The sequence below is a fragment of the Triticum aestivum genome, chromosome 7D (assembly GCF_018294505.1).
Source record: "Triticum aestivum cultivar Chinese Spring chromosome 7D, IWGSC CS RefSeq v2.1, whole genome shotgun sequence".
Lineage (NCBI taxonomy): Eukaryota > Viridiplantae > Streptophyta > Magnoliopsida > Poales > Poaceae > Triticum > Triticum aestivum.
The window spans coordinates 337,193,050-337,219,680 of NC_057814.1; positions in this window are offsets into that span (position 1 = coordinate 337,193,050).

Sequence of the window (26,631 nt, forward strand, 5' to 3'; positions counted from 1 at the left end):
TCCAAGAATTCTATTGTACGGCTGGGGGAGATCAACCACATCAAACACAATCATCTCAGTCCGGTAGTTCAGTTCTCCCCCAAACATTACTAGTAACGTGATCTTTCCCTTAGGATGCTCCTGCCAGGATTAACTCCTTGAAACATACCGGTAACCTCTAGCTCTTCTTCTCCTATCTGAAACTTGCTGATGACTGCCGGGGAAATCAGATTCAACCCGGCCCCGCCGCCCACCAACATCTTTGTGGCCTTGGGGTTGCGAATTGTTGGGGAGACCAAGAATGGCAAACATCCTACCGCAATGGTACAGTTAGGATGATCCTCCTCGTCAAAGATGATGGGCGTACGGGACCATTTGAGTGGCTTCCGGGCCTCTGGCGCTGGTTCCACGGCATTGACTTCTCATGCCCACCGTTTGAGCTGGGGGTTAGAAGTGTGTAGAGATGCACCTCCGTCAATGCACAGGGCGTCTGTGGCCTTCTGAAACTCTTGCTCACTGGTTTCCTCTTCATCCCCTCCATTACTCTCATCATCACAGGTTTCCTTCTCTCGACCTCTGGCGGGTTTTCCTAGGTTCCGAAAGGGTTTGCCGGGGCGATTTACCTCAACACCCCGGCCCTTACCGCCAGCAACATTCTGACCTTTTTCCTTATGACGCTTCTCATACTCTGCTCTCTGTTTCGTGACAAGCTGCTCAACCTGGTAACACTCTTGAAGGTCGTGGCCCTTGGTCCGATGAATCTTGCAGTATGACCCATCGCCTTTCCCAGCTTTCTCAGCAGCAGCGGCTTCCCGGCAGTCAGTGCACGCGGCAGCTTCCTTGCCGGGAGCCTCAGCTTTGGCCTTCTTGCCGGTACTAGGCGTACCCGATCCTTCAACAGTCATCACTACCTTATCTCTTCGCTTCTTACTGCGCTTCTTGCTCTTCTTCCGACTGGTTGATTCTGTCGGATTTCGGGTTCCGGTAAAACCCTTAAGGTTCGAACACATGGGTGCGCAAGATCTCTCCTCTCCCGAACTCACGCCCTCGCCGCGATCTCAAAGCTTAGCGCGTCGAACCCACGGAACAAGAGACAGAAGGTTTATACTGGTTCGGGCCACCGTTGTAGTGTAATAGCCTACTCCAGTGTGGTGTAGTGGATTGCCTCTCGGGCTGGGGATGAACAGTTACAAGGGAAGAACAGCCTCCTGAGGAGAGGTGCTCTTGTGCTTGGTGAGCTTGTGTGAAGGCTTTGGATGTAATGGCCCCTATCCAAGATTCGTCCCCTCCTATGGTGGTGGCTAGTCCTATTTATAGGGGCCTTGGTCCTCTTCTCAAATATTGAGCGGGAAGGGATGCCACAATGGCCAAATTCGAAGGGAGACAACTAGTACAAGTTATCCTGACTAAAGGTGGTGACGCCGTCTTGGGCTTGGTGACCTCCATCCTGTCGTCCTGCTGGTCTTGGTCTCGTTGCACCGATATGGAAGCCTTTGCCTGATGCCTCGGGACTCCTCGCCTGCGCTTGCCTCTTTAGCACCAAAGGGGAAACGAGGACACTATGCGCACTGGCGCCCGCCTGGCCCCGGTCGTCATGGCTTACGTCATAGGAACCTCGCGAGGTGCCCCTTGCCTTGATCTCTCCGCCCCTCACGAGCCAGCCTGGTGGGGCCGCCCCCAAGGAGGTCTTGTGTCATCCGCCTCGCGAGGCTTGACCCCTCTCGAGGGTCTTGAGTGTTTGCTGGTGAAGATGGGCTGTACAGGGCCGCTAGTGGAGCCACGCCGTGGGCCGCAGGCAGGCAAGTCTGGGGACCCCCATTCCCAGGACGCCGACAGTAGCCCCCGGGCCCAAGGCACGCTCGGACTTGGCTTCGAGGCGAAGTCAAAGGGCAAGTGCGGAGCACCGCGGGCCCCAATATCCTGCGGCCTCGCTTGACGCATGGCGATTGATTGGACATGGGCATCTCCGCTTCCCCACGCTGCCTCGACAACTGCCCGTCTGACAAAAGACTGGCGCGGGCAACGCTTGCCTTCATTGCTTTCCTTCGTCTTGCTCCAGATCCCCTTTCTCGCTCCTTGCTTCCGAAATCTTCAGATCTGCTTCAATTCCCTTCCGAGCCAGCGACAATGGCGCCCCGAAAGGTCAAGGCTGCTTCGCCGCCCGCCTGGTACGAGCCGGCTCTGGACGCGCCCAATGTCTCAGAGAAGAACCTTGCTGGCACGTGTCTATTGACGGCGGGGGAGAATAACGAGAAGGGGAAGACTGAGCTCCGGGCTGGCTCCGTCGAGCCGGAGGCTTCGAGAAGCACCTTCTACCCCTTCTTCATGAGCAGCGTCGTTGCGGGGCTGGTTCCCCCCTTCTCCGACTTCTTCTATGCCGTCCTCAGCCATTACAGGCTGCAGGCCCTTCATCTTCATCCCAACTCCGTTCTTCTCCTGTCGATCTTTGCCTTCTACTATGAGGTGTACGTCGGGGTGATGCCGTCCGTGGCTCTACTGCGCCACTTCTTCTTCCTCCAGATCAATGATGGCCACACCTCAGGGTGCGCCAACTTCATCGCGGCCGGCAACGCCAATGCGATCTCGAAGGCTAGAAAGAAGGCTGAGGGCTTCAGGAGCAAGTGGGTCATGATGGATGCCAAGTGCGTCCACCCATGGTTGATGCTGCCGACGGAGATGCCCCAGTCCGACGAAGGGTGGCTCTGCATGAAGCTTACTGACGACCGGGCGAAGCCAGGGCTGGAGAAGATGACCGCCGACCTGATGCCGGGCAACGCGAAAGCGGCAAAGATGACGGGGGCCATGCTCGTGAGGGAATTCCTGATGCTACGTGTGGCTCCGCTCCAGGCGCGCTCACGCCCCTTGTGGATGCTTGGGGGCGAAGAAGATAAGCTTTGCTTCTATACGGAGGCCTTGTCTGAAGAAGAGCTGGTTGTGGCTCTCCGCCTCTTGGTCGGGGACGACCAGGAGTATCTGCCGAGTGCTTTCGTTCCCTTGTTCCTTCGCAAGGGCGGGGCGCAGGTCGCAGCTGCGTTGCCTACCTTTGCGGGCGCGGGCTAGTGCCACTGGCGCCCCCTCGGGTCCCGATGGCGACGGCGCCGGTGGTCATGTCTTCTGGCGATTCCCGCATGGAGGGGAAGAGGAGGAGGACGGGGAGCACGACTCGGAGGCGACCCCCGAGGGGATGGGGGAGACCTCCCCCTTGCGCAAGGCCGACATCCTCCGCACCCTGCCTGATGACGATGACGAGTCCGATGTCCCCCCGGAGAGAGACGAGCCGCCCGTGGATGGGGGCTCCTCAAGGACCAAGGCCAGCCCCCGGAGGAGGCCACCGGCCGAGGTTCCGACGAGGGGCAGGTCGGCGCTGATCTCCCGAGACGACGCTCCTGCTCCGGCACCGCCTAGAGCTGCTTCCGGCCCATCTACTGCCCCCTCTTCCGCTCCTGGAGCCCGCGCGCCTTCGCCTCAAGCTGCAAGGCTCTCAGGCTTCAAGCTCAAGAAGCGGAGGGACTACACCGCGATGGACCAGTAAGTGTTCTTGTCCTGCCTTGTTCTTGTTTCTGCTGCTTATCCTTGACGCTTCTCCGTTGTGCAATTAGGCCGACGCCCGCGGCAAAGAAGAGGAAGGAGGAAGAGGTGGTACTGCTCGGGACCAGATCTCCTACGGCGGCCACACCCCTCTCCATGGATAAGGGCAGCGACGGCGCTCGCGCTTCTCCGGCCCGATCATCCTCGCGAGGCTTGGGGGAGCATCCTCGGGAGGAGTCAGCCCCTGTGGCCCCGCTGGCTCCGGAGGCGCAAACGCCCGGCTCGGCCGCCGAGGTCCCCAAAGCTCAGGAGCTTCCGGCCTCCCAGGCCATGGTGACGACATCGCCTCCTCCCTCTTCTGTCGCACTGCTATCTCTGGGTCCTTCCGCCTCCCCTGGCGTTTTGGAGTGCGCTCTTTTCGTGATGACCCTGCTACGAGAGGACCTTTGGGGGGCTGACCCTCGCTTGGTGGCCGGGCGCCTGTAGCTGATCTCTATCTGGCTCCATTCCGACGTGGCCGTCCGGGCGGCGCTGAACCAGGCTGCGGTGGGCTCTGAGAAGGACAAGTAGGCTGTCGCCCAAGCTATCGCTGCCCGCGAAGCCGCGCTGAAGGATGCCGGACCCGCCCAAGATCGCTGCCAGTCCCTGAAGGCCGAGCTGGAGACGATGCGCAGCGAGCGTGCGGCCGAGGCGCGAGGCCGCAAGGCGGAGGAGGAGAAGAAGAAGGCCCGGAAGGACGCCGTCAGGGATCGCGACGCCGAGCTGGAGCAGTTGGCAAAGGCGCAGGCCGCGGAGCGCAGCCGACTGGAGAAGCTGAAGCGGAAGATGGAGGCGGAGAAGGCCGAGCTTGACGCCAAGGCGAAGGTCTTGGCTGAGGACCGCGTGGCCTTCAAGTCTCTCGAGGAGAAGGCTCGCACGACACTGCGGTCACTCTACAAGAAGGGCTTGGAGGAGCCGCTGGCTACCGCCGACGAGGGCCCCACCGAGCTGCTTCCTTATCTGGTCGCGGCGCTTGAGGAAGTCGTGAGCGGTATCGGCCCCTTGGCAGAGAGAGAAGTCCGCATTCTTTCCTCAGCCGCGTTGATGCGCGTGTTCAGCCACCTCCATCTTCGTGATCCTACCGCCCATCTTGACGAGCTGCTGGAGCCCGTGGACGCTGAGCACTGCGCAGCTGCTGCCGAAGCCGTGAAGGGTCAGGTGGAGGCCCTGCTCAAGATGTTCCGCGCCTTCGATCTCGCGGCCTCAACCCGCGGTGCTGCTGATCCTGCAACTCCGGCGGGTGGTGTAGGTGAGGGCAACGCCGCCATGGAAGAAGCATCCCTTGCGGGCGTCGGCGGCGTCCGGGAATGACGAGATGACTTGCTGGCGGCTCCTTTCCTGATTAGCTTCTGCAATATGCACCATGCCTCATGGAGGCGTTTAAACTTGCGTTTGGTATCGGGAGAACAATATGTCTTGTAATATTTGCTTGATATTTTGCGATTTCCTTCCCGTTTGCTTTATGTTCACGTCGGCAGGGCCCGACCCCACGCATACCTCAGCCGCCGTTGGGTCGTCCGGATCACCAGGACGAGACCAAGGGGTGAGGGGATACGTGCCGAGTTAGGCTCCTGAGTTGCGATGCTCAGGAGTCCCCCTTGACGTGCAAACAACTTACAGAAAGGAGACGCAGGAATAGGTCTAGTGTTCTACGTCGGCAGGGCCCGACCCCGCGCATACCTCAGCCGCCGTTGGGTCGTCCGGATCACCAGGACGATACCAAGGGGTGAGGGGCTACGTGGCCAGTTAAGCTCCTGAGTCGCAATGCTCAGGAGTCCCCCTTGACCCTCAAACGACCTTCATACCTTTTCCCTCGCCGAGGCCCCGCTCGGGAGGCGCGCGATGACCAGGCCCGAGGGACCTGGCGGGGTGGCGTATGCTTGGGCGTGACCCGAGCGTAGCCCCCGTGCCCAGCCCCCTCATGCGACGCTCCAGAGGGGAGGTATCGCGATGAGGCCAGACACTGAGCTCAAGGCTCCCTGTGGTTGATACGGCCATGGGGCCACCCTCAGTTGTTTATCACCAGCGCGGAGCATAGCGCTTCCGCACTTGCACGGGTATAACCGGTCCTCGGTAGTGTCGACTGGCAGCGCGGAGCATGGTGCTTCAACTGGTGCGTGGGTCAGGGCTCCCTCTGAGTGGAGCCCCCGGGGCATGTACAGCCCCGCCCTGACACGTGGCTTGCACGGCAGGGCTAGACGAGGTGTGTCTAGGCACTCATGAGCTAGCGCGGGACTCAAGAGGCCCTACCTCAAGGCGGGTTGCGCCTGGTCTTAGTTCTTGTTGGCTGTGGTGGTCCTGCGAGATGGTTAGGCAACGTGCGCCGAATGAATCTCCTGAGGTTATCGCATGAGAAGGCCAAGCACCAACGACCCCACGAGGTGACGTGAACGGGACCGACCCGCCAGACAGAGCCCAGCCGTTGGATTTATCGATGCTGCAGGGATGGACCTGAGCACAGATGCCGTGCCTAGCCTGCTTATGCGAAGGATCCTGAAGAAAGACGATCGGCACGCGGCTCCCGTGGCAGGTGGTAATCAAGCAGGTGATAACCATAGATAGATTATGCATGGAAAGCGAACTAGTTTAGGAAAATGCAAGAACGATAGATGCCACTGGGTCGGACCCGAGCGGCCTGGGGATGATGCAGCCCGAGGAGCGCCCCCAGCATAGTAAGCTAAAGACGTAAAAGGATACATGCCGCAGGGACGGGCCCATGCGGCCTGGGAATGATGCAGCCCGGGGGGCGCTCCCAGCTGAATAAACTTGGAAAATGTCACCTGGTTCCATTGTCGAAGGGATGTTGGGGTAGCTGAGGATGCATGGCGAAGGGGTTGCTCCTCATGAGCCACCGGGGCTCTGAGCCTCGGGAGGCTCTAGGGGTCCAGGTGGTTCCTCGAGGACCGTCTCCATCTCCTCCAAGACTGTGTGATGCCTGTCCTCCTGAGCCGCTAGGACACTCCACAGGTTGCGCTGGAAGGCGGCTGCCATGCTCGGCAGGCCGAATGGCATGCGAACATAGCTGTGAGGTGGGCCCTCGCAACGTCCCACGCACGAAGGCCAGAAGAGCTCCTGAGAGGCGGCCCAGTTGAGCCCTGGGATGTCGATGCAGACGCGCAGCCCGCCATCCTCGCCTGGATGGGGAGCCACGCCATGTGGGCGGCGGTTGCCGCGCATGGCCCTCGCAACCTGCAGCTCCTGAGTGGTCTTGGCGATGAACTCCTGAGCGCCAGGCACTCCTCGCCCGGTGTCCTCCTGAGGAAAACGTGCCGCAAAGCATGCCTCCATATGGTGTCCAAGCGCCTCCCTCGTGATGCTGGCTAGGTCTGAGGCCCTCCAGAAGAGAGCCCCCGAGCCCTGCCCGAGGAGGGCGCCGGGCGCGCCTTCTTATGCGACTGAGGGAGGCGCCGATCCTGTTGTGGCACTGCTAGAGGCGCCGCTCCCCTGAGGCCCTGCGCGGAGTAGTTTCTTCTTCTTGGGGATGGCCTCAGGAGGGTATATGGTGCCTTGGTTGTCGGGGTCTTCGATTGCTGCGGCTTGGAAGGCGCGCTCGAGGGAGCACACCGCATCTCTTTCTTCGCAGGGGACTGTGATGATCCCACCGCTTCCTGGCACCTTGAGGACGTTGTAGCCGTGGTGGTTTACCGTCATGAACTTGGCTAGGTCTGGATACCCGAGGATGGCATTGTATGGCAGACAGATGTGGGCGACGTCGAAGTCGATGAGCTCGGTGCGGTAGTTGTCGCCCTGTCTGAAGGTGACAGGGAGGCGGACCTACCCTATCGGGGTGGTGGAGCCATCAGTCACTCCTGAGAAGGGCTTGGTAGGCTAAAACTGATTGTATGGCACTTGGAGGCTGTCGAATGTCTCGACGGACATGACGTTAAGCCCTGCGCCACCGTCGATGAGGGTCTTGGTGACTTGTACGTTGCTGATGACGGGTGAGCAGAGCATCGGGAGAGCTCCAGTAGTGGCCGCACATTTGAGCTGGTCAGCCGAGCTGAAAGTGATGGCGCACTTGGAGAAGGAAATATGCCCTAGAGGCAATAATAAAGTTATTATTTATTTCCTTATATCATGATAAATGTTTATTATTCATGCTAGAATTGTATTAACTGGAAACTTGATACATGTGTGAATACATAGACAAATAGAATGTCACTAGTATGCCTCTACTTGACTAGCTCGTTGATCAAAGATGGTTATGTTTCCTAGCCATAGACATGAGTTGTCATTTGATTAACGGGATCACATCATTAGGAGAATGATGTGATTGACTTGACCCATTCCCTTAGCTTAGCACTCAATCGTTTAGTATGTTGCTATTGCTTTCTTCATGACTTATAATGTTCCTATGACTATGAGATTATGAAACTCCCGTTTACCGGAGGAACACTTTGTGTGCTACCAAACGTCACAACGTAACTGGGTGATTATAAAGGTGATCTACAGGTGTCTCCGAAGGTACTTGTTGGGTTGGCGTATTTCGAGATTAGGATTTGTCACTCCGATTGTCGGAGAGGTATCTCTGGGCCCTCTCGGTAATGCACATCACTTTAGCCTTGCAAGCATTGCAACTAATGAGTTTGTTGTGAGATGATGTATTAGGGAACGAGTAAAGAGACTTGCCGGTAATGAGATTGAACTAGGTATTAAGATACCGACGATCGAATCTCGGGCAAGTAACATACCGATGACAAAGGGAACAACGTATGTTGTTATGCGGTCTGACCGATAAAGATCTTCGTAGAATATGTGGGAGCCAATATGGGCATCCAGGTCCCGCTATTGGTTATTGAACGTTGCGAGCACTCGTTGCTTAAAGGTGACCGGCGGGTGTCTGTCTCTCTCACTTTAGTTGAACCGAGTGTGGCTACGCCCGGTCCTTGCGAAGGTTAAAACAGCACCAACTTGACAACCTATCGTTGTGGTTTTGATGCGTAGGTAAGAACGGTTCTTGCTAAGCCCGTAGCAGCCACGTAAAACTTGCAACAACAAAGTAGAGGACGTCTAACTTGTTTTTGCAGGGCACGTTGTCATGTGATATGGTCAAGATATGATACTGAATTTTATTGTATGAGATGATCATGTTTTGTAACCGAGTTATCGGCAACTGGCAGGAGCCATATGGTTGTCGCTTTATTGTATGCAATGCAATCGCCATGTAATTGTTTTACTTTATCACTAAGCGGTAGCGATAGTCGTAAAAGCAATAGTTGGCGAGACGACACCGATGCTACGATGGAGATCAAGGTGTCACGCCGATGACGATGGTGATCATGACGGTGCTTCGGAGATGGAGATCACAAGCACAAGATGATGATGGCCATATCATATCACTTATATTGATTGCATGTGATGTTTATCTTTTTTGCATCTTATCTTGCTTTGATTGACGGTAGCATTATAAGATGATCCTTCACTAAATTATCAAAGTATAAGTGTTCTCCCTGAGTATGCACCGTTGCGAAAGTTCTTCGTGCTGAGACACCACGTGATGATCGGGTGTGATAGGCTCTACGTTCAAGTACAACGGGTGCAAAACAGTTGCACACGCGGAATACTCAGGTTAAACTTGATGAGCCTAGCATATAACAGATATGGCCTCGGAACACGGAGACCGAAAGGTCGAGCGTGAATCATATAGTAGATATGATCAACATAGTGATGTTCACCGTTGAAACTACTCCATCTCACGTGATGATCGGACATGGTTTAGTTGATATGGATCACGTGATCACTTAGAGGATTAGAGGGATGTCTATCTAAGTGGGAGTTCTTAAGTAATATGATTAATTGAACTTAAATTTATCATGAACTTAGTCCTGATAGTATTTTTGCAAATTATGTTGTAGATCAATAGCTCGCGTTGTTGCTTCCCTGTGTTTATTTTTGATATGTTCCTAGAGAAAACTATGTTGAAAGATGTTAGTAGCAAAGATGCGGATTGGATCCGTGATCTGAGGATTATCCTCATTGCTGCACAGAAGAATTATGTCCTTGATGCACCGCTAGGTGACAGACCTATTGCAGGAGCAAATGCAGACGTTATGAACGTTTGGCTATCTCAATATGATGACTACTTGATAGTTTAGTGCACCATGCTTAACGGCTTAGAATCGGGACTTCAAAGATGTTTTGAACGTCATGGACCATATGAGATGTTCCAGGAGTTGAAGTTAATATTTCAAGCAAATACCGGAGTTGAGAGATATGAAGTCTCCAACAAGTTCTATAGCTAAAAGATGGAGGAGAATAGCTCAAGCAGTGAGCATGTGCTCAGGTTGTTTGGGTACTACAATCGCTTGAATCAAGTGGGAGTTAATCTTCCAGATAAAATAGTGATTGACAAAATTCTCTAGTCACCATCACCAAGTTAGTAGAACTTCGTGATGAACTATAGTATGTAAGGGATGACGAAATAATTCCCGAGCTCTTCGCGATGCTGAAATCGATGAAGGTAGAAATCAAGAAAGAGCATCAAGTGTTGATGGTTAACAAGACCACTAGTTTCAAGAAAAGGGCAAAGGGATAGAATGGGAACTTCAAAAAGAACGGCAAGCAAGTTGCTACTCAAGTGAAGAAGCCCAAGTCTGTACCTAAGCCTGAGACTAAGTGCTTCTACTGCAAAGGGACTGGTCACTGTAAGCGGAACTGCCCCAAGTATTTGGTGGATAAGAAGGATGGCAAAGTGAACAAAGGTATATTGGATATACATGTTATTGATGTGTACTTACTAGTGTTTATAGCAACCCATCAGTATTTGATACTAGGTTCAGTTGCTAAAGAGTAGTAACTCGAAACGGGAGTTGCATGAACATAAACTAGTTAAGGATGAAGTGACGATGTGTATTAGAAGTGGTTCCAAGATTGATATGATCATCATCGCACACTCCCTATACTTTCGGGATTAGTGTTGAACCTAAATAAGTGTTATTTGGTGTTTGCGTTGAGCATGAATATGATTTGATCATGTTTGTTGCAATACGGTTATTCATTTAAATTAGAGAATAATTGTTGTTCTGTTTACATGAATAAAACCTTCTATGGTCATACACCCAATAAAATGGTTTGTTGGATCTCGATCGTAGTGATACACATATTCATAATAATGAAGCCAAAAGATGCAAAGTTAATAATGATAGTGCAACTTATTTGTGGCACTGCCGTTTAGGTCATATTGGTGTAAAGCGCATGAAGAAACTCTATACTGATGGGATTTTGGAATCACTTGATGCTTACGAACCATGCCTCATGGGCAAGATGACTAAAACGCCGTTCTCCGGAACTGTGGAGAGAGCAACAGATTTGTTGGAAGTCATACATACAGATGTATGTGGTCCAATGAATATTGAGGCTCGTGGCGGATATCGTTATTTTCTCACCTTCACAGATGATTTGAGCAGAGATGGGTATATCTACTTAATGAAACATAAGTCTGAAACATTTGAAAAGTTCATATAATTTCAGAGTGAAGTGGAAAATCATCGTAACAAGAAAAATAAAGTTTCTACGATCTGATCGTAGAGAAGAGTATTTGAGTTACGAGTTTGGCCTTCAGTTAAAACAATGTGAAATAGTTTCACTACTCACGCCACCTGGAACACCACAGTGTAATGGTGTGTCCGAACATCGTAACCGTACTTTATTAGATATGGTGCGATATATGATGTCTCTTACCGATCTACCACTATTGTTTTGGGGTTATGCATTAGAGACGGCTGCATTCACGTTAAATAGGGTACCATCTAAATCCGTTGAGACGACATCTTATGAACTGTGGTTTGGCAAGAAACCAAAGTTGTCGTTTCTTAAAGTTTGGGGTTGCGATGCTTATGTGAAAAAATTTCATCCTGATAAAATCAAACCCAAATCGGAGAAATGTGTCTTCATAGGATACCCAAAGGAGACAGTTGGGTACACCTTCTATCACAGATCCGAAGGCAAGACATACATTGCTAAAGAATGGATCCTTTCTAGAGAAGGAGTTTATCTCGAAAGAAGTGAGTGGGAGGAAAGTAGAACTTGATGAGGTAATTGTACCTACTCCCTTATTGGAAAGTAGTTCATCACAGAAACCAGTTTCTGTGACGCCTATACCAATTAGTGAGGAAGTTAATGATGATGATCATGGAACTTCAGATCAAGTTATTACTGAACCTCGTAGGTCAACCAGAGTAAGATCCACACCAGAGTGGTACGGTAATCCTGTTCTGGAGGTCATGTTACTTGACCATGACGAACCTACGAACTATGAGGAAGTGATGATGAGCCCAGATTCCGCAAAATGGCTTAAGGCCATGAAATCTGAGATGGGATCCATGTAAGAGAACAAAGTGTGGACTTTGGTTGACTTGCCCGATGATCGGCAAGCCATAGAAAATAAATGGATCTTCAAGAGGAAGACGGACGCTGATAGTAGTGTTACTATCTACAAAGCTAGAATTGTCGCAAAAGGTTTTCGACAAGTTTAAGGTGTTGACTACGATGAGAGTTTCTCACTCGTATCTATGCTTAAGTCTGTCCGAATCATGTTAGCAATTGCTGCATTTTATGAAATCTGGCAAATGGATAAACAAAACTGCATTCCTTAATGGATTTATTAAAGAAGAGTTGTATATGATGCAACCGGAAGGTTTTGTCTATCCAAAGGAAGCTAACAAAGTGTGCAAGCTCCAGCGATCCATTTATGGACTGGTGCAAGCCTCTCGGAGTTGGAATAAGCGCTTTGATAGTGTGATCAAAGCATTTGGTTTTATACAGACTTTTGGAGAAGCCTGTATTTACAAGAAAGTGAGTGGGAGCTCTGTAGCATTTCTGATATTATATGTGGATGACATATTGCTGATTGGAAATGATATAGAATTTCTGGATAGCATAAAGGGATACTTGAATAAGAGTTTTTCAAAGAAAGACCTCGGTGAAGCTGCTTACATATTGAGCATCAAGATCTATAGAGATAGATCAAGACGCTTGATAAGTTTTTTCAATGAGTACATACCTTAACAAGATTTTGAAGTGGTTCAAAATGGAACAGTCAAAGAAAGAGTTTCTTGCCTGTGTTACAAGGTGTAAAATTGAGTAAGACTCAAAGCCCGACCACGGCAGAAGATAGAAAGAGAATGAAAGTCATTCCCTATGCCTCAGCCATAGGTTCTATAAACTATGCCATGCTGTGTACCAGATCTATTGTATACCCTACACTGATTTTGGCAAGGGAGTACAATAGTGATCTAGGAGTAGATCACTGGACAGCGGTCAAAATTATCCTTAATGGAATAAGGATATGTTTCTCGATTATGGAGGTGACAAAAAGGTTCGTCGTAAAGGGTTACGTCGATGCAAGTTTTGACACTGATCTAGATGACTCTAAGTCTCAATCTGGATACATATTGAAAGTGGGAGCAATTAGCTAGAGTAGCTCCGTGCAGAGCATTGTAGACATAGAAATTTGCAAAATACTTACGGATCTGAATGTGACAGACCCGTTGACTAAAATTATCTCACAAGCAAAACATGATCACACCTTAGTACTCTTTGGGTGTTAATCACATAAGCGATGTGAACTAGATTACTGACTCTAGTAAACCCTTTGGGTGTTAGTCACATGACGATGTGAACTATGGGTGTTAATCACATGGTGATGTGAACTATTGATGTTAAATCTCATGGCGATGTGAACTAGATTATTGACTCTAGTGCAAGTGGGAGACTGAAGGAAATATGCCCTAGAGGCAATAATAAAGTTATTATTTATTTCCTTATATCATGATAAATGTTTATTATTCATGCTAGAATTGTATTAACTGGAAACTTGATACACGCGTGAATACATAGACAAACAGAATGTCACTAGTATGCCTCTACTTGACTAGCACGTTGATCAAAGATGGTTATGTTTCCTAACCATAGACATGAGTTGTCATTTGATTAACGGGATAACATCATTAGGAGAATGATGTGATTGACTTGACCCATTCCGTTAGCTTAGCACTCGATCGTTTAGTATGTTGCTATTGCTTTCTTCATGACTTATACATGTTCCTATGACTATGAGATTATGCAACTCCCGTTTACCGGAGGAACACTTTGTGTGCTACCAAACGTCACAATGTAACTGGACGATTATAAAGGTGCTCTACAGGTGTCTCCGAAGGTACTTGTTGGGTTGGCGTATTTCGAGATTAGGATTTGTCACTCCGATTGTCGGAGAGGTATCTCTGGGCCCTCTCGGTAATGCACATCACTTAAGCCTTGCAAGCATTGCAACTAATGAGTTTGTTGCGAGATGATGTATTACGGAACGAGTAAAGAGACTTGCCGGTAACGAGATTGAACTAGGTATTAAGATACCGACGATCGAATCTCCGGCAAGTAACATACCGATGACAAAGGGAACAACGTATGTTGTTATGCGGTCTGACCGATAAAGATCTTCGTAGAATATGTGGGAGCCAATATGGGCATCCAGGTCCCGCTATTGGTTATTGATCAGAGACGTGTCTCGGTCATGTCTACATAGTTCTCGAACCCGCAGGGTCCGCACGCTTAACGTTACGATGACAGTTTTATTATGAGTTTATGAGTTTTGATGTACCGAAGAAGTTCGGAGTCCCGGATGAGATCGGGGACTTGACGAGGAGTCTCGAAATGGTCGAGACGTAAAGATCGATATATTGGACGACTATATTCGGACATCGGAAAGGTTCCGAGTGATTCGGGTATTTTTTGAGTACCGGAGAGTTACGGGAATTCGTATTGGGCCTTAATGGGCCATACGGGAAAGGAGAGAAAGGCCCCAAAGGGTGGCCGCACCCCTCCCCATGGACTGGTCCGAATTGGACTAGGGAGGGGGGCGCCCCCTTCCTTCTTTCTCCTTCTCCCTTCCCTTTTCCTACTCCAACAAGGAAAGGAGGAGTCCTACTCCCGGTGGGAGTAGGACTCCCCCCTTGGTGCGCCCTCCTCCTAGTCCGGCCGCCTCCCCCCTTGCTCCTTTATATACGGGGGCAGGGGGGCACCCCATAGACACAACAATTGGTCTATTGATCTCTTAGCCGTGTGCGGTGCCCCCCTCCACCATATTACACCTCGATAATATCGTAGCGGTGCTTAGGCGAAGCCCTGTGTCGGTAGAACATCATCATCGTCACCACGCCGTCGTGCTGACGAAACTCTCCCTCAACACTCGGCTGGATCGGAGTTCGAGGGACGTCATTGAGCTGAACGTGTGCTGAACTCGGAGGTGCCGTACGTTCGGTACTTGATCGGTCGAATCGTGAAGACGTACGACTACATCAACCGCGTTGTGTTAACGCTTTCACTATCGGTCTACGAGGGTACGTAGACAACACTCTCCCCTCTCGTTGCTATGCATCACCATGATCTTGCGTGTTCGTAGGAATTTTTTTGAAATTACTACGTTCCCCAACACTTGGACCACCTGAGCGGGCACGTGGCCTCAAGCCTGGGAAGGGCTGCATTCACCTCGCGAGCAAACTACTTGAAGATAGGCTGAGATGCTGGGGCCTGAGCTCCGCCCAAGATGTAGGCGATAGCACGTGGTTCCTGGAAGCCCCCCAGCCCCCTCGTCCTGATGGTGGTCGTCATTCCTTCTTGGTGGCGGCGGCAGTGGAGGAAGACCGGTGTTGCCCTGAGGGCGGTCCTCGCGAGGTTGGTCCCTCCAGGCGCCCTCTCGAGGCTGGTCCTGCCAGCGGTCTTCGCGAGGCCGGTCGCGCCACTCCTGGCATGGGCCGCGATCGTCCCTGCGTCCTCCGCCTTGTCCTCCTCCTCGGCCGTAGCCCCGGTCATTGCGCTCGAGGCGTCGACCGAAGCGTCCATCTCGAATGGCCCTGAGCTCTTGACAGTCGTTGGTGTTGTGGCTGTGCACGTTGTGGAAGGCGCAGAACGGTCGATTGCTTTTGGACGACTCGGGATGGTCCCGGCCGCGCTTCGTATCCGGCTCCGCCGCGAGTACAGCTACTCCCTTGCGCTTCACGTCCTTGGCCTTGGCTTTCTTCTCCTCTGGGTCGGTAGCAGGGAGCTCGAGGAGGGAAAGGTGCCCCTGCTCAGCTCTTGCGCACTTGGTCGCCAGGTTGAACAGCTCCAAACCCGTGCATAGTTCCTCGTGGATGGCGAGCTCATCCTTCATCTTGACGTTGCGGACGCCATCAGAAAACGCCGAAATGATGGCCTCGTCCATCACCTTGGGGATCTTGAGGCGAACACTGTTGAAGCACTGGATGTACTTCTACAGGGTCTCTCCTGGCTGCTGCTTGATGCGGCGTAGGTCACCCGCGGGTGGAGGGTGGTCGCGAGTGCCGTGGAAGTTGGCGACGAAGCGGTCGCACATCTTGCCCCAGGAGGAGATCGAGCCCGGGGGCAGGTTCAGGAGCTATGAGCGAGCACCATCCTTGAGAGCCATGGGGAACTAGTTCGCCATGACTTTTTCGTCGCCGTTGGCCGCCTCGATGCTCAGCTCGTAGAGCTACAAGAACTCTGCGGGATCGGGGGTGCCGTTGTAGCGAGGAGGAAGGTCCGGCTTGAACATGCCCGGCCAGGCGACGCTACGCAGCTCAGGAGTGAAGGCGCGACAGCCTGCCGTGGCCACCGGGACCCTTTGCAGAGGTGGGGCCTGCCCTTGGTGTCCATGCACCGCCGCCGTAGGCGGTGCACGGTCTTGTCGCGGTGGAGCCAGGAGCGCGGGAGCATTCGCTTGCAGCCGGGGAACTTCTTGGCAGCTTCCTTCTTCTCGCGCGGGCGCCCGATGCGGTGGGTCGCCGGGGGGCCGCGCGCCTTGGCTCCAGAGCGCCGCCTTGGTGCAGAGGTGGTGGAGGCGCTCCGTGAGCCATGTCGCCCGCAGCTGGCGGAGGGCGAGGCAGCGAGAGGGATGGCGCGTGGGAGCCCCCAGCGGCGCTGACGAGCTCGGCAATGCGGTCCAACCAGTCCTCGTAGAGGTTGTCGACCGGGCGGTAGCGCAGGAGCTCGCGTGCCATGAGCAGCGCGGCCTGCGCGTCTGTAGGTGCGCGACGTGCGTGGGACGACGAGCCGGCCGGAGTCAGCGACGGGGTGGCGGTGCGGCCATCCCGCCGCACCGAGGGGTGCAGCGAGGACGCTTGCTGCTCGTTTCCCGCCGAACCGGTGGCGGCGTTGGCAGTGGGCGACGGGGAACAATGGGGAGGCCCGCCGACAGGAGGTGTCTGAGCGACGCGGGCAGCGAGGGCGGACCGACGGTCACCGCGGGCTCGACGAGCGTCCACCATGGATGCGATGAAGCGATGGGATGCGGATCGGCGGAAGAAAAGGTTTGGCGCACCCCTACCTGGCGCGCCAAATGTCGGATTTCGGGTTCCGGCAAAACCCTTAAGGTTCGAACACTGGGGTGCGCATGAAGATTTCTCCTCTCCCTAACTCATGCCCTCGCTGCGATCTCAAAGCTTAGCGCGTCGAACCCACAGAACAAGAGACACAAGGTTTATACTGGTTCGGGCCACCGTTGTGGTGTAATACCCTACTCTAGTGTGGTGTAGTGGATTGCCTCTCGGGCTGGGGATGAACATTTACAAGGGAAGAACAACCTCCTAAGGAGAGGTGCTCTTGTGCTTTGTGAGCTTGTGTGGAGGCTTTGGATGGAATGGCCCCGATCCAAGATTCGTCCCCTCCTATGGTGGTGGCTAGTCCTATTTATAGGGGCCTTGGTCCTCTTCCCAAATATTGAGCGGGAAGGGATGCCACAACGGCCAAATTCGAAGGGAGACAACTAGTACAAGTTATCCTGACTAAAGGTGGTCTTCGCCTGCCAAAGGCTCTTCTGGTGACGCCGTCTTGGGCTCCACAGTGACCTCCGTCCTGTCGTCCTGCTGGTCTTGGTCTCGTTGCACCGATATGGAAACCTTTTCCTGATGCCTCGGGACTCCTCACCTGCGCTTGCCTCTTTAGGACCAAAGAGGAAACGAGGACACTGCGCGCGCTGGCGCCTGCCTGGCCCCGGTCGTCATGGCTTACGTCACAGGAACCTCGCGAGGTGCCCCTTGCCTTGTTCTCTCCGCCCCTCGCGAGCCAGCCTGGTGGGGCCGCACCCGAGGAGGTCTTGTGTCGTCCGCCTCGTGAGGCTTGGCCCCTCGCGAGGGTCTTGAGTGTTTGCTGGTGAAGAAGGGCCGTACAGGGCCGCTGGTGGAGCCACGCCGTTGGCCGCAGGCAGGTAAGTCTGGGGACCCCCATTCCCAGGACGTCGACAGATTCATCATCATCTTCTGAATCAACATTGGCGCAATCTTCATCTCTGGGCAACTTTCTTCCCTCCTCCATCCAAGCACACTTATCCACTAAATTGTAAAGCTCCTTCACAGTCTTGGGCAACTGCATGTTCATCTTGGAACGAATCCGACGGTTGCGCACATTGGACTGGAAGTCAGCTATTATGGCTGCCGGATGGATATTTGGGATATTTCTACGAACTTTGCTGAATCTCTGTAAATACTTATGGAGGGTTTCTCCTTCCTTCTACTGATGACCGCTAGTGAAGGCGCCAATGAACTCATAGCACATGTCAGCCCATGACGAAATGGAGTTCTCCGGTAGGTGCATCAGCCAAGACCTCACATTGGACTTGAGGGCCAAAGGGAAGTAGTTGGCAAACACCTTCTCATCTCTTCCCCCGACAGCCTGAACAGCGATGGTGTAGATGCTCAGGAACTCTGTCGGGTTCAGCCTCCCATCGTACTTCTCGTGTATCTCTGGCTTGAACGTGCGAATGGACGGCCATAGGACTTGCCACAGCTCTCGTGTAAAGGCAGGATAGCCAACCTCGAAACGTAGGCACCCGCCAACACCGAGCGCAGGCTCGTCGACGTTGAGGCCGTCGCACCCGTCGGTCGGCGGAGGTCGTCGCGGCGTTGCTCGACGACGACACACGCGTCTCCTCTCTGCCCATCCTCCGGGGCTCGACGTTGGCCTGGACGTACTCGAGGGTCAGAAGAGGCCATCGAGACGTCGTCGGGATCTTGATTCTGTTGCGCTCGTGCTGGCTACCATGGTGGGGACTGCACCGTGGGGATGGACCCTTCCGTACGGTCAGCAGCATGGGCTATTGCTGTCGCTTGGGGAGGTCATGGCGGGCCAGCTCGCCGCGAGCCCCCAGCTTTGGCGAAACCGAGCAGGCTTTGGATGGTGGCAGGCCATTCGTCCATCTGCTTGGCCGCTGGTGGAAACCTCAGCATCAGCTGAGCTCGAGCCATGGCCTTCGAAGCTGTACTTGGCATGGATGATGATGAAGTCGATTGTACCGTCGCTCGGCTCCTGACGGTGCCAGCGGTGGTAGCGTTGCGCCCCCGCTCTTGCCGTGGGGCGGCCACCTGGATGTGGTGTGGCGAATGCGCTCGAGGGCCAGTGATACGTCTCCAACGTGTCTATAATTTTTGATTGTTCCATGCTGTTATATTATCACTCTTGGATGTTTTATAATCATTTCATAGTCATTTTATATCATTTTTTGGTACTAACATATTGACATAGTGCCAAGTGCCAGTTGCTGTTTTTCGCATATTTTTTACATCGCAGGAAATCAATATCAAATGGACTCCAAACACCGCGAAATTTTTTGTGGATTTTTTATGGACTAGAAGACCACCAATGGGCCAGAGTAGAAATTGGGGCGTGCCCCGAGGGGAGCACAACCCACCAGGGCACGCCTGGGGGCCCAGGCGCGCCCAGGTGGGTTGTGCCCACCTCGGTGGCCTCCCGCACCCCCTCTTTACCCTATAAATTGCCAAATATTCCAAAAACCCTCGGGGTTAACCTAGATCAGAAGTTTCGCCGCTGCAGGCCTCTGTAGCCACCGAAAACCAATTTAGACCCTGTGCCGGCACCCTGCCGAAGGGCGAATCATCTCCGGTGGCCATCTTCATCATCCCGGCGGCCGCCACGATGAGGAGGGAGTAGTCCACCCTCGAGGCTAAGGGTTTGTACCAGTAGCTATGTGTTTAATCTCTCTCTCTCTTGTGTTCTTGAGATATCACGATCTTGATGTATCGCGGGCTTTGTTAATATAGTCGGATCATAAGGTGTTTTCCCCTCTCTATCTTGTGACGAATTGAGTTTTGCCTTTGAGATTTCGTTTTATCAGATTGAATACTTTTATGGATTTGAGAGCACTTGATATATGTCTTGGAAATGAATACTCGTGGTGACAATGGGGTATTATTTTGATTCACTTGATATATGTTTTGGCACTCAACTGGCGGATTCCCGAGGTGACATTGGGGTAATCTACGCATAGGAGTTGATGCACGTTCTTGTCTTTGCTTCTCCGGTAGAAATCTTGGTGCACTCTTTGAAGTTCTTTGTGTTGGATTGAGCATTATGAATCTGAAATTATTTGGTGTTATTTTAGTACGAACTCTTGGATAGATCGATCGGAAAGAATAGCTTCGAGGTGGTTTCGTAGCCTACAAATGATTTCTTCTGATGTTCTCCACTAGATAGGAACTTTGGAGTGATTCTTCATCGCACTTTGAGGGGTGGTTATATGATCCAATTATATTAGCACTGTTGAGAGATTGCACTAGCGAAATTACGGACCCTAGGCCTCATTTTCAAGGATTGCAATACCGTTTTTGTGCCCGTTTACTATATGCTACCTTGCTGTGTTTATTTATTCAGATTATAAAAATATATTTCTATCATCCATATTACACTTTTATCACCATCCCTTCGCCGAACTAGTGCACCTATACAATTTGCCGTTGTATTAGCTATGTTGGGGACACAAGAGACTTCTTGTATTTGGTTGCAGGGTTGTTTGAGCGAGACCATCTTCATCCTACGCCTCCCACGGATTGATAAAACTTAGGTCATCCACTTGAGGGAAAATTGCTACTGTCCGACAAAACTCTGTGCTTGGAGGCCCAACATGTGTCCACAAAAATAAAGTTGGCGGGGGGCTGGCCCCTCTATCTATTCCCCGGCAGACAGAGCTTTCCGGCAGACAAGAAGGGTACCGAAAGGATAGCCTGTCGGGGAAAAACTCGTTTATTTATATTAAAGAGGCATCTCACCTCTGCATCGACATACGCACGCACGGGTTCCCGGCAAGGTTCATCTTTTTCATTAATATGCTAATACAAGTACAAGCATTACAGAACACAAACATGGACTCGAGTGATTACGTTATTTGAATTAAAATTTGGCAAGTGCCAACCGATTTAAGATTGAAAACACATAAGTGCTTTGTAATGCCCTTTCTTGTCCCTCTCCTCCTAAGCACGGCCGTCGAAGGCGAGGAGGGCAAAAGGAGCACCTGGGCGGGAGCCCAACCCGCTTCCCTCGGGCTCCAGGAGAGGTAGCCCGGCGAGAACGGGAGCGTGATACGTCTCTAACATATCTATAATTTTTGATTGTTCCATGTTGTTATATTATCATTCTTGGATGTTTTAAATCATTTTATATCTTTTTTGGTACTAACCTATTGACATAGTGCCAAGTGCAAGTAGTTGTTTTTTACATGTGTTTTACATCGCAGGAAATCAATATCAAACGGAGTCCAAACACCATGAAACTTTTTGTGGATTTTTGATGGACCAGAAGACCACGAATGGGCCAGAGCAGCACCTAGGGTGTGTCCCGAGGGGGGCACAACCCACCAGGGCGCGCTTGGGGGCCCAGGCGTGCCCAGGTGGGTTGTGCCCACCTCGCTGGCCTCCCGCACCCCCTCTTTACCATATAAATTCCCAAATATTCCAAACACCCTCGGGTTTAACCTAGATCAAAAGTTCCGCCGCCGCAGGCCTATGTAGCCACCGAAAACCAATCTAGACCACGTTCCGGCACCCTGTAGGATGGGGGAGTCATCGCCGGTTGCCATCTTCATCATCCCGGCGGCCAACACGATGAGGAGGGAGTAGTCCACCCTCGGGGCTGAGGGTTTGTACCAGTAGCTATGTGTTTAATCGCTCTCTCTCGTGTTCTTGGGATGTCACGATCTTGATGTATCGTGGGCTTTGTTAATATAGTGGGATCATAAGGTGTTTTCCCCTCTCTATCTTGTTGTGAATTGAGTTTTCCCTTTGAGATTTTGTTTTATCGGATTGAATACTTTTATGGATTTGAGAGCACTTGATATATGTCTTGCATATGAATACTCGTGGTGACAATGGGGTATTGCACTACTAGGAAAAGGGCTATAGATGAAATGGCCACTAATGGCGCACCAGACATGTGGTGCGCCACTACTAGATAGCAGTGGCGCACCATGTGCTGGTGCGCCATTAGTGTGAAAGACACTAATGGCGCACCAGACACACGGTGCGCCACTAGTAACCCAATTTTTTTTATTTTTCCAAACATACTAATGGCGCACCAGGGCACAGTGCGCCATTACTAGTTCTAACTAGTAATGGCGCACCAGCCTCATAGTGTGCCACTACTATAATTTTTTTTTGCAAAACTACTAATGGCGCACCACCAGCTGGTGCGCCATTAGTAACCAGGGTTACTAATGGCGCATTTGTAGGTGGTGCGCCATTAGTAACCTGGGACCAGCTAGATATTTTGGACAGCCACACCTACCCCCTCACTCTCCCCACTTCATTCTCTCCACTTCCTCCTCCAAGCTTGTCTCGGCTGCCTCCTCCTCCTCACCTCATTTGCACCATAAATTCATCCAAATTAAGTGGTTAAATTACCTTTTTTGATAGGTAAGTAAGGGGGAAGCTATCTTTATGTTGTTCTCCCTCCAACAACGTGCACATGCACTTTTTATGGCCTAGCTAGATCTATGTATGTTTGTGGTGTTTCATATATGTTTGTGTTTGCAGGTACCGGTATTTGAAATGCGATAGTTGCCAATATTTTGCCGGAATGTTGATTCATTTCCGTTTCGGCGAGAATTTTGGCACTATGCATTCTTTTTGGTCCTATTTTTAGGGAAAGTCATGCCAAACTTTTTCTTGGTTCTAAAATATCGTTTTGCTCTACCCCGCAGGCGACCATGGTCCGCACGATGGCCGAAGGCATCGTGAATAGGTTTTTGAGCTCCGCGAAGGCCGAGATGCTTCAAAAGAACGAGACGGAGATAAGATGTCCGTGTCAAAGATGCAAGCTGAAGAGCCTTATTGCGGACCCGGATTCTGGGCAGGTGCGGGACCACCTGCTCTTGCGTGGTTTCATGGATGGCTATCGGTGGCAAGGTGATGAAGATGACTATGAAGTCGTCCATGGGGGCCGGGCAAGAAATGAGGAAGGGCAGCAAGACAACCACCGCGGCTCGGGCGGGCGAGAAGACGAAGAATCTCCAGGACATGATCACGACGGTGATGCTGTACACAGTCATCATGTAGAAGATGCCGGACATGATGATGAGGAAGATGCCGCAGCAGACGAAGGGTATGATCATGAAGATGAAGATGCCGGCGGAGCAGACGACGATGGACCATTGATGGGCTGGGTGCAGGACCCTCATATTCAAGAGCTGCTTCTCAAGCAGACGGATAACGCAAGAGCTGCAGCCCGAGAGAAAGCCAAGCTGGATCAACTGGAGATAGACGCGGTTACTCCATTGTATGAAGGATGCAGGCCCGAGGATACCCGCCTGAAAGTAACGCTCATGGCTCTGGAGATGAAGGTAAAACACAAAATGACCGACACATGCTTCGACGAGAACATGTCATTCTGGCACGAACGTCTTCCCAAGGGGAACAAGTGCCCGACCAGTTTCGAGGAGGCGAAGAAAATCGTGTGTCCTCTGGATTTACTGCACGTGAAATACCATGTGTGCATGAACAATTGCATCATTTATCGGGACGAGCACGCGGAGTCTACCATATGTCCGGTGTGCGGCGTCACTCGATACAAGAAGAGGAAGAAAGCTCCTCGAAAAGTGGTGTGGTACTTTCCGATCACTCCTCGTCTGCAGTGGTATTTCGCGGACCCTAAGGTAGCAAAGCTCCTGCGTTGGCACGCGGATAGGGAGGAGAAGAAGCGAGAAGATGACGCAAATGATCTGGAGATAAATAAAAAAGACAAGATGCTGAGTCACCCTAAGGATGGGAGCCAGTGGCAAGCGTTGAACTTCGAACACCCAGAATTTGGGAAGGATCCAAGGAACATCGTGCTGGGTGCGAGCACCGATGGAGTCAATCCGTTTGGCAGCCAGAGAAGCACACATAGCACCTGGCCTATGTTTGTGTGGATGTACAACCTTCCCCCTGGTTGTGCATGAAGAGGAAGTACATTCACATGAGTATGCTAATTGAAGGGCCGAAACAACCAGGGAACGACATCAATCTGTATCTGGGGCTGCTGAAAGAGGAGCTAGACACGCTGTGGAAAACGCCAGCCAATACGTGGGACGCCGCAGAGAAAGAATATTTCCCTATGAGAGCCGCACTACTCACGACGGTGCACGACTATCTCGGTTACGGATATCTCGCGGGGCAGGTGGTCCATGGATTTTCTGGATGCGTCAGGTGCATGAATGACACAACGTATCGCCAGCTAGATAGAGATCCCGGGTCTTCGAAAACCGTGTTCATGGGACATCGAAGGTGGCTTCGCGATGATGACCCGTGGAGGAAACGCAAGGATCTGTTCGATGGTGAAACCAAACCCCGAAGACGCCCGCGTACGAGGAGCGGCGAGGAAATAGATGAGCTGTTGAAAAATTGGAAAGATTGCCCACTCCCAGGAAAGAAGCAAAAGGCGCCAGAGCCCGGAAAGAAGCGAAAGGCGCTAGAGCCGCTGCTGAAGGTATGGAAAACGAGGTCTGTTTTCTAGGACTTTCCGTACTGGAAGATCCACCGTGTGCCTCACAGCCTTGATGTCATGCATATCACGAAGAACGTGTGCGAGAGTCTGCTTGGTACCCTGCTCAACATGCCAGAAAGGACCAAAGATGGGCCGAAAGCAAGGGCAGACTTGAAATCAATGGGCATCAGGGAGGAGCTTCACGCTAATGATGATGATGATGAGGTGAAGCAGGACACGGAAAGTCGTCGCAAAGGCAAAAAGGTCAAGAAGACCGGAAATGACTTCCCTCCCGCGTGCTTCACTCTAAGTCAGGAGGAGATCGATCAGTTTTTCACCTGCCTCGTAGGAGTAAAACTTCCTTACAGTTACGCGGGGAAGATAAGCAGATACCTAGACTCAGCGATGCAGAAGTTCAGCGGGATGAAGTCTCACAACTGTCACGTGCTGATGACGCAGATACTTCCAGTTGCAATCCGTGGGATCATGGACGCGCACGTCCGTGAAACGCTATTTGGCCTATGCAACTTTTTCGACGTCATCTCTCGGAAGTCAGTTGACGTGAGGCAACTCAGAAGGCTACAGGAAGAGATCGTGGTGATACTATGCGAGCTTGAGATGTACTTCCCGCCCACATTCTTTGACATTATGGTGCATCTGCTGGTCCATATCGTGGAGAATATCATCCAACTCGGTCCGACGTTCCTGCACAACATGATGCCGTTCGAAAGGATGAATGGTGTCATCAAAGGATACGTTCGCAACATGTCACGTCCAGAGGGAAGCATAGCCAGGGGCTTTCTGACCGAAGAGTGCATCTCCTACTGCACGAATTATCTAGGCATCGAGAACCCCGTTGGTCTGCCCGTCAACAGGCACCTCGGCAGGCTCGCTGGATGGGGTCACCGTGAGGGTCGCCGCGAAATGCATGTCGACTTCGAGGGTCGACTCGCCGACTTTGAAAGAGCAAACCTAGTCGCGCTACAACACATAGACGTGGTCGATCCTTGGGTGGTAGAGCACAAAACCTTTATTGAGAAGATGTACAATGATCGAGGCCAACAGAGGACGGACGGAGATATAATCAAAGAGCACAACTCATGTTTCACGCGTTGGTTCAAGTAGAAGCTTCTGTCGTACCCTTTACATGAGGATTCTTCCGCGGAAGAACAACTCATATTCGCCTTGTCACAGGGCGCCGAGCACAACTTGATGACGTATGAGGCGTACGATATCAACGGCTACACATTCTACACCGAGGACAAGGACATGAAGAGCAATGGTTATCAGAACTCCGGGGTAACGATGGAATCCTACACCGGTAACGACAAGGACAGATACTACGGAAGGATCAAGGAGATCTGGGAGCTGAGCTACGCTGGAGAGAAGGTCCCGATGTTCCGTGTCAGATGGGCCAAGAGCGTCATAAAAGAAGACTGGTATTTCACCACCATGGTTATACCCGAAGCCAAATCCAAGACCGCGGGCGCGAACGTCACCGCGAAAAATGAGCCATGGGTACTGGCTTCCCAAGTGGACCAATGCTTCTTCATTACTGACCTGTCAAAGCCCAGTCGTGTTGTCGTGAGGAGAGGCAAAAGGAAGATCATCGGAATGGATGGAGTCGCCAATGAGCAAGACTTCGACAAGTACGGCGACCCGAAGATGGAACATGACGACGACGATGAAGTACCAGCATACACCACAAGAAGAAGCAGGACCACCCTACCTAAAGGACGTCCGTTCAAGAGAAAAACTCCATTTACGAAAAATAAGGGCAAGAAGATTGTGAACAGATAGCTAGCTAAGATCGATTGTATTTAAATTGTAGCCTTCATTTCTCGATTGTATTTCATGGGCACTTTTTGAACTCATGAATATTTTTAAATTTCATGGACACTCGATCTCGATCCCCCTCCATCTCGATCACTATCCCACCTTGCCAGATCCGGTCCCCCTCGCCGCCGAGCACCCCCCGCACCCTCTCCCCCGCTCCACCGGCCGCCGCCGCCGACCCCCCGCACCCTCCCCCGCTCCACCGCCGCCGACGAGCCACCGCACCCTCCCCCGCTCCACCGCCGCCGCCGACCCCCCGCACCCTCCCCGGCCCGCTCCGCCGTCACAAATGAATGCAACTAAAATTGCAAAAATGAAACAAATTTGATTATATTTTCAAATAACAAATTTGATGATATTTTCAAATAATAATTTTGATGATATTTTTTCATATTCATAAATATTTTCAAATAACAAATTTGATGATATTTTTTAAAAGATTATTACTGTTTTTATAAAAAATTATTACTGTTTCATATTCATTTTCTAAAAAATTATTAGATGCAAAAAAAA